This window comes from Diceros bicornis, unplaced genomic scaffold (assembly GCF_020826845.1).
Source record: "Diceros bicornis minor isolate mBicDic1 unplaced genomic scaffold, mDicBic1.mat.cur scaffold_90_ctg1, whole genome shotgun sequence".
NCBI classification, from domain to species: Eukaryota; Metazoa; Chordata; class Mammalia; order Perissodactyla; family Rhinocerotidae; genus Diceros; species Diceros bicornis.
Window position 1 is genome coordinate 211215 of NW_026691791.1, and position 7948 is coordinate 219162.

Consider the following 7948-nt stretch of genomic DNA (forward strand, 5'->3'; position numbering starts at 1 on the left):
AGTTAGTGTTAGAGTTAGTGTTAGTGTTAGGGTTAGGGTTGGGTCGGTCTTCATGTTAGGGTTAGGCTTAGGGATCGGTTTACTTTGCGAGTTAGGGTTAGGGTTTGAGTTAGGTTTAGGGGTATGGTTGGGTTCGTGTTTGGGTTAGCGATAGGGTTCGGGATATGGTTAGAGGTCTGGTTCTTGTTCGGATTAGATTTAGCGTTAGTGTTCACGTTAGGGCTAGGGCTCGGGTTCGGGTTAGTGTTAGCATTAGGGTTAGGTTTCAGGTTAGGATTGGGGTTAGGGTTAGAGTTAATGTTAATTTTAGGATTAAGGTTAGTATTATGGTTCGATTTTGGGTTAGAGTTAGGGTTAAGATTCATGTTACAGTAAGTGTTACGGTTTGGGTTAGCATTAAGTTTAGTTTTAGTGTTAGTGTTTGGATTAGGGTTATGGTTAGGTTTCAGGTTTGCTTTAGGATTAGTTTTAGCCTTAGCGTTCATGTTAGGGTTAGGATTACGGGTCGTTTCACTTTAGGGTTAGGAGTTGGGTTATGTATAGTGTTATGTTTAGTGTTTGGATTAATGTTACAATTAGGTTTCACTTTCAGTTTAGGGTTAGCCTTAGCTTTAGGGTTCGGGTTAGGTTAGGGTTAGGGTTGGATTTAGGGTTATGGTTCGGTATAGTGTTAGGTTTAAGGTTAGGTTAAGGGTTAGGATTGGTTTTAGTGTTAGAGTTAATGTTCAGGTTAGTGTTAGGGTTAGGGTTCAGCTTCAAGTTCATCTTAGGGTTGGGTTAGTGACGGACTAGGAGTCGAGTTAGTGTTAGGGTTACGGTTCAGGTTAGGGTTTCTGATAGTGTTAGGGTTAATATTTGTGTTAGGATAATGGTTAGCTCTAGGGTTAAGGTTGGGTTCTGCTTAGGGTTACATTTGGGGTTCAGGTTAGGTTTAGGGTTCAAGTTCTTGTTCGGGTTAGGGTTAGTGCTACGTTTCGGGTTATTTTTAGTGTTAGGATTAGGGTTACAGTTATTGCTAGTGTTACATTTAGGGAGAGGTTAGTGTTCAGATTAGGGTTAGGGTTAGGGTTCGGGTTCTGGATTGTGTTAGGGTTTCAGTTATTGTCGGGTTCTGCTACGTGTCAGGGTTAGGTTTTGGGTTCGGTTTAGTTAATGGTGAGGGTTAGGGTTAGAGTTTGGTTTCAGGATACTATTAGGGTTGGGGTTAGGATTAGGCTTCCGTTTAGTGTTACGGTTAGAGTTATGGTTGGTTTGGGTTAGGGTTAGAGTTTGTTAAGGTTAGGGGTAGGACTGGGTTAGGGTTAGGGTTCAGGTTTGGGTTAGGATTAGGGTTAGCGTTAGGGTTTGGGTTAGGGTTAGGCTTCGGGTTAGCGCTAGGGTTAGGGTTAGGGTTGGGTTGAGTTACGGATAGCATTTGGGTTCAAGTTTAGGTTAGGGTTAGGGTTCGTGTTAGGGTTATGGTTTGGGTTAGTGTTCGGGTTGCTGTTAGAGTTCGAGTTAGGGTTAGGTTTAGGGTTAAGGCTAGGTTTACTCTTAGGGTTTGGTTGGGTTAGGGTTAGGGTTTGGGTTAGTGTTTGTGTCGTGGTTAGGTTTCAGTTTCTGGTTAGGGTTAGGGATAGCGATAGTATTCAGGTGTGTGTTAGGGCTAGAGTTCGGTTTAAATTTGGTTTTGGGTTAGGGTTAGAGTTCGGATTAGGTTTATGTTTACCTCTAAGTTTAGGTTTCAAGTGAGGATTAAGCTTAGGGTTAAGGTTACAGTTAGGGTTTGTGTTAGGGTAGGGTACAGGTTAGGTTTAGAGTTAGAGTAAGCGTTAGAGTAAGACTTAGGGTTAGTTTTATGATTCAACTTCAGGTTAGGCTTTGGATTAGTTTTCGTGTTAGGGTAAGCATTACAGTTTGGGTTAGGGTTAGGTATAAGGTTAAGTTTAGTTTTAGGGTTAGTGTTTGGATAAGCATGAGGGTTCCATTTCAGGTTAGGGATTGGTTATTGTTAGGGTTAGGGTCGGGTTAGGCTTCATGTTAGGATTAGGGTTAGGGTACGGGTTAAGTTTAGGGTTAGGGTTAGTGTTCCGGTACGAGTTAGTGTTATGGTTAGGCCTAGGGTTAGTGTTAGAGTTGGCTGCAGGTTCGGGTTAGGGTTAGGGATATGGTTACTCTTAGGGCTAGGTTTATGGTTATGGTTGGGTTCCGGTTAGGTTTAGGGTTAGGGTTCAGGTTAGGGTTAGGATTAGGTTTAGGGTTAGGGTTAGTGTTAGGTTTCAGGACAGGGTTAGGGTTAGGGTTACTGTTAGGGTTACACCTAGGCTCTGTTTGGGTTACAGTTAGGTTTAAGGTTAGGGTTCAGGTTAGGGTTCGGGTTAGTGTTAGTGTTAGGGTTCAGGTTAGGGTCTGGGTTAGGGTCCAGGTTAGGGTTTAGGGTTGTGGTTGTGGTTAAAGCTAGGGTTAGGGCTCTGGTCAGTGTTAGGGTTAGGGCCAGCACCAGTTTTCTTTAGGCTTAAAGTTAGTCTTAGGGTTTAGGGTTAGGTTTATGATTAGTGTTAGGCTTAGTGCTTGGGCTAGGGTTGGTGTTAGTCCTCGTTTTGGGGATCTAGGAAGTTTTAGGGTTAGGGTTAGTTTTGGAATTAGTGATAGGGTTACTGCTATGGTTTGGGTTATGTTTAGGCTAAGGTATATGGCTAGGTTTAGGGTTGGGTTAGATTAGGGTTAGGGTTAGGGTTAGGGTTAGGGTTTGGATTAGGGTTAGTGTTAGTTTTCAGGCTATGGTTAGGGTTAGGGTTAGTTTTATGGTTGCTCTTAAGGTTAGGGTTAGTGCAAGGGTTAGGGATCGGTTTTGGCTTAGGGTTATGGTTAGGTGTAGTGTTAGAGTTAGTGGTCTGATTGCAGTTCTGGTTCCAGTTCGGGCTCGTGATTCAGGTTAGGGTTAGAGTTAGGGTAGGATTAGGTTTCGGGTTAGGGTTAGGGTTGGGGTTCGCATTAGGATTAGGATTAGTGTTAGGGTTATAGTTCGGGTTCGGGTTTGGGTTATATTTAACAGTAGGATGGGGTCATGCTTTGGGTTAAGGTTATCTTTTGGTTCATCTTAGGGTTTGGGTTAGCATTATGCTTAGAGTTAGTGTGCTGGTTAGATTAGGGTTAGTGTTCGGGTAGAGTTTAGTTGGGATAAGCTAGTGTTTGCTTTATGTTTATGGTTAGGTTTAGGGTTAAGCCAGGGTTCAGGTTAGAGGTATGTTAGGGTTAGGGTTCGGGTTCTGGTTAGTAATTGTGCTCGAATGCAGTTTAGGGTTAGGTTGTGTTAGGATATGGGTTAAATTTAGGTTAGCAGTTATGGTTAGTTTTATGGTGCAGGTTAGTTTTAGGGTTAGGGTTCCGTTTAGGGTTTGGGTTAGGGTTATCTTTATTATTAGTGTTCAGGTGGGTTAGGGTTAGCTTTTCTGTTGTGGTTTAGGTTAGGTTTAAGGATAGGGTTAGGGTTAAGGTTAGGGTTCGGTCTCAGGTTACGTTTAGTGTTAGATTCTGGGTTTGGGTTCAGGGTTAGGGCTAGGGTTGGGTTTGCGTTAGGGTTCTGGTTAAGCTTATGGTTTGGGTTAGGTATAGGGTTAGTGTTATAGTTAGTTTTCAGATGAGGGTTAGGGTTAGGGTTAGGCTTAGGGGTCGGATTCGGGATCTGGTTAGGTTTAGTGTTAGTGTTAGGCTTCTTGTTAGGGTTAGCACTAGGATTCAGGTTAGCTTTAGCATTATGTTCAGGTTTAGGGTTAGACTTATGGTTTGGTTTACAGCTCAGGTTATGGATAGGTTAATGATTCGCGTTAATGTTATGGTTAGGGTTAAGATTGGAATTAAGTTTAGGTTTATTGTTGGTGTCAGGGTTCTGATTAGGGTTAGGGTTAGGATTCAGCTACATTTTAGGTTAGTGTTGGGATTCAGTTTAAGTTTAGTGATATGATCAAGTTAGGGTTAGGGTTAGTGTTAGTGTTAGGGTTAGAGTTAGCATTAGGGTTCTGTTTAGGGCAAGGCATAGTATTCGTGTTAGTGTTAGTGTTTGGGTTAGGATTCAGTTTCTGTTTCCAGTTAGGATTGCATTTGGGTTAGGTATTAGGGACACGTTTATTGTTCAGATTAGCTTTATGTTTTGGGTTAGGGTTCTGTTTCAGTTTAGAGTTAGAATTCAGGCTCTAGTTCTGGTTAGGGGTAGGTTTTCGGTACCATTTAGAATTAGCATGCAGTCATGGGTTAGTGTTACTGTTCTGTTTACGCTAATGGTGGGGGTTCTGGTGAGGGTTAGAGTTATCGTTAGAGTTCAGTTCAGTTTGGAATTATGGGTAGCTCGAGTCAGTGTTAGGTTTAGGCTATGGTTTGGGCTTTCTTTAGTGTTAGGGCTAGGTTTCAGGTTCAGTTTAGATTTAGGGTTTTGTTTCAGTTAGGGTTGTAGTTAGGGTTAGGGTTCAGTTTAGGCTTAGTATTAGCATGCGGGTTAATGTTAGTGTTAGGTTTAGAGTTAGGGTTAAGGTTTGAGTTATGGATAGGATTTGGGTTCAGGGTTCGGTTAAGGATAAGGTTAGGGTTAACCCAACCTTGGGCACTTGGAGGACCAGGGCTTCACTACTCCAGAGAAGAAGCTGGGATCTGTCGCCTGAAGGGCACTCCAAGGTTGCTGCCAGATCCTTAGGCCTCCGTCCTGCTGGGGCCAAACTCACTGCCTTGCCATATGCCTGTCTCCGCACTTGTGACTCTACATTGGCTTTCCTCTACCTGACTGGAGTTGAAAATTACATGCATGGGGTGAGGCCATTAGTTTGGTCATTCCAGGAAGAAATGAGACCCAGGACGAAGAAGCTGGCTGAGGCAAAGCCTTGACCTCGCACCCCAGTCTGCCTTGGCAGCCAGGGCCAGACTACCACTTCCAAAGAAGGGAAGCGGCTGGTGACCTGAGTGGCTGTGGGGTGATAGGAGGGAGAACAGCTGAAGCCAAGTCAAGAAATGCAGCGTTCCTTCTTCACCTGCACGTGGCAGGTGTGAGAGAGCGGCCCAGTTGGTCAGAGACCAGCAGGCTGGTGAAGCATTCAATGAGGACCCCCGAGGCCCGGTGGCCGTGCCTGCGCCATTGGCCTGACACATTGAACCCAAGCCCACAGGGGTCCCTGAGCGGCCAGAGAAAGATGGGCCCATGAGAGAGGTAGGCAAGGTGGGTAGGTTGAGTCCACATCTCTCCTCAGGTCCCTGAGGGAGAACGAGAGAGACACAGAGAAACAGAGAGAGAGAGAGATCTCTGAACTATGAGTCACTGCCTCCACCACTGGTGCCAACTCACACACCATCCCACTTACCCCCGCCACCCCCATATCTGCCCCTGGGCAAGCCCCACCACAGAGAAGTTGGTTCCTTGTCACTTCCATGCTGTACCTTCGGGACCTGATGTCAGAGCAGGGGAAAACTTTCAAAGGTTTCCATGTCCCTATCCATGAGAATGGTCTTCTTTCCGTCTCAAATCTGAAAACCTCATCCCCAACATCCTCCTTTGTCTTGAACTGAAGATAGTATTGAAGAGGAGAATCTCTGCCATTGTGTTGAGAGACTCAGTTTCCCTTGTTTCTCCCATCTACACATGTTATTAAGCTTGAGATTATTTTCTCCAGCTAACCTGCCTGTTAATGATTTGGCCAACCATAAGAAATATAATGGAAAAGGCAGAAGGAAGTTCTCTCTCTGCCACAGAGAGCCCTGAGCTGGGTCCCTCCCTCAGACCTGGCCAGGGACAGCCCTTACCCAGAGGCCATCTCCCAAAGCATCCCAGGAAATGCTTACTGCCAGCCCCCACCCTCTCGCCACTGCCAAGTCCATCATCCTCCCTTGGGAGGCCCAGGCAGTTCAGGGACCCGGGTGTCGGAGGCAGCCAATTCCCAGGTCTGGCACACAAGTAGCAAGGCCGCTTCCATCTCTGACAGTGTCTAGCACACACCCCAGAAAACTTGGCAGCAGGCCCCAGGGCTCTGTCCTCCAGAACTTGTTGCCTTGGAAGGGGCCTGGCCGAGGAGTATGGGCTGGCCAGCCAGCCAGTCGACTTGGGACAAAGCAGGCGAGCCGAGTCATCCTTCCAGTTGCCCTGGGCTTGGCACTGGCCACCTCAAGGAGAGGGCCTCACTGGTGCCCTTCATGGTGGATTTCTCCCCAGAGCCATGGCCTGGACACTAGGAAGGCCAGGCCCTCCTGACTCCAGAGAATAGCCTGGGACCTGTTGCCAGAAGGTCTTTCCCAGTGTGGCCCCGGCTCCCTGGCCCTGCAGCCTGCTGGGACCACACTCACTGCTTTGCCATATGCCCGTTTCACTCCTTCTGACTCCACAGAGCCTCTCTTCCACCTGGCTGGAGTCGACAACTGCAGGCGTGGAGTGAAGCCATGGTTTTGTCTTTCCAGGAAGAAATAAGGCCTGGCTTGAAGCAGCTGGCCCAGGCAGAGCGTTGACCTCGCACCCCAGTCCGCCTTTGGCTACCAGGGCCAGACCACCACTTCCAAAGAAGTGAAGCATCCGGCGAGCTGAGTGAAAGTGGTCGGATGGGAGGGAGACAACAGCTGAAATCAAGTCAAGAAGGGTGGTTTTCCTTCTTCACCTTCAACTGGCCGGCACAAGAGAGCGCCCCACCTGGTCTGAGCCTCACTGGCGGACAGGGCCTTCACTGTGGACGCCTGAGGCCCAACTGCTGTGCATGCGTGCTTGGCCTGAGTGGTTGCACTCAAGTTGCAGTGCTCCGGGAGAGTCCAAAGAATAGCCCACGGGAGAGGTAGGCGAGGTGGGCTTGGTGCGCCTCCCCTCCTCGCCTGAGGGCCCCGAGAGAGGGAGACACAGTGACAGCCAGAGAGATGGAGAGAGAGAGAGATCCCTGACCTCTCTAGATTTCAGGTTAGTGTTATGGTTCCGTTTAGCTTTGGGGTATGATCAGGTTATTGTTAGGGTTAGTATTACCCTTGGGGTTAGGGTTAGGGTTACCGTTAGCGTTAGGGTTCTGGGTAGGGTAAGGGTTTGGGCTTGGTACGGGTTTGTTTTACATGTAGGGTTTGGTTTAGGATTTAGGGTTACTGTTAGGGTTAGGATTAGGGTCAGTGGTCGGGTTCAGTTTAGTGTTAGAGTTAGTATTAGGTTTCAAGTTAGAGTTAGGATTAGTGTTAGTGTTAGTTTTCGGGTTAGGGTCAGGGTTATTTGGTTTCGGTATTGGTTTAGGCTCAGGGTTATGGTCGGGTTAGGCTTCAGGTTAGTGTTAGGGTTCTTGTTATGGTTAGGATTCAGGTTAGGGTGCGGGTTAGGTTTAAGTTTAGGGTTAGTATTAGGATTAGGGTTATGATTAGGTTTCGGGTTCGGGAAAGTCTTAGCTTTAACATTAGGTTTCTTGTTAGGGTTACGTTTAGAGTTAGGGCTAGGTTAGGTTTAGTGTTAAGGTTGAGTTCAGATTATGGTTAGGGTTAGTGTTAAGTTTTAATTTCGGATTAGGGTTAGGTTTAACATCAGGGTTCAATTTAGGGTTAGAGTTAGGGTTAGGGTTAGGGTTAGCAATAGGGTTCAGGTTAGGCTAATGTTATTTTTAGTGTTAGGGCTAGTGTTCGAGTTAGGGTTAGGGTTAGGGTTACGGTTTCAGGATCAGGTGAGAGTTAGGGTTAGAGTCGGGGTAGGATTATGGTTATATTTACGGTTACGGTTCGGGTTAGGGCTGCTGGTAGGGTTAGGGTTAAATTTCCTGTTATGTTTACAGTTAGGTAATCTTAGGGTTGTTTTTGGGTTAGAGTTAGGGCTAGGTTTCGGGTTCATGATCCAGATAGGGTTAGGGTTATATTTTGTTTTTTTGTCATGGTTAGGATTAGGGTTACTGTTAGGGTTATGTTAACGTTTAGGGTGAGATTAGTGTTTAGTTTAGGGTTAGGGTTAGAGTTTGGGTTCTCGATGGAGTTAGGGTTATGGTCG